The sequence below is a fragment of the Salvelinus sp. IW2-2015 genome, unplaced genomic scaffold (genome assembly GCF_002910315.2).
Source record: "Salvelinus sp. IW2-2015 unplaced genomic scaffold, ASM291031v2 Un_scaffold3247, whole genome shotgun sequence".
Taxonomy (NCBI): domain Eukaryota; kingdom Metazoa; phylum Chordata; class Actinopteri; order Salmoniformes; family Salmonidae; genus Salvelinus; species Salvelinus sp. IW2-2015.
In genome coordinates, this window is record NW_019944534.1 from 1 (window position 1) to 823 (window position 823).

Genomic DNA, 823 nt, shown 5'->3' on the forward strand with positions numbered 1-823 from the left:
GTTTTTAAATGTGTAATTTTGAACTAACACTGTATACTATAGCCTCAAAACATGGCTAAAACTATCATGTTGATGTCATGGATGGATGGTCAGTCGTGCCATGCCTTCATAGCGGTCACCTTTCTCCAGCCCCATCCCTCAGCTGTTTACCAAATATATGTCGAGTTTCTGCTTTGTTGTTTGAACTATAGTGACTTTCTAATAAAATAGCCTCCTCCCCTTATCGGTCGTCACTAGATACCACAAACATAAAGTCATCAACCCCGSCTATTTCTGCAATTTATCTTTTTTAAATTGTGGTTTTAAATATAATATTTACCCTAATTTTAACCACACAGCTAACCTTATGTCAAACCTTAAATTAAGACCAAAAGASACATTTTATTTTTCAATAATTTTTGCGATATAGCCCATTTTTACTTTGTAGCTGTGGTAACTAGTGGAAARCCCTTATTTATCGCATGCTGTTTAGTTTCACTTTCTCTTATTTTAGCGATTGGGATAGAAMACTTCAAACCACAACAGAAAATATAARCACAGCTGCAGGGTAAATCTACTTTCCTCATTTCCTTTCATTGACAATTCATGTTCKATATGAATACCATAACTATCATTTACAGTTGGATGGGTGTCATGAAAGGTTTTGTGATCATTTAATATTCTATGTCAACAACAGGAATAAAACAGTGCAGATGGTTAAGTGGAAACTGGTAGTGCAGAATTTAATAGAATGTTTTTTAGATGAGTAATTCTATGAATGTAGAATAGAACAGAGGCAGTAAGTACTTTTACAATAACACATTACTTTCACTTTCTAATTCCA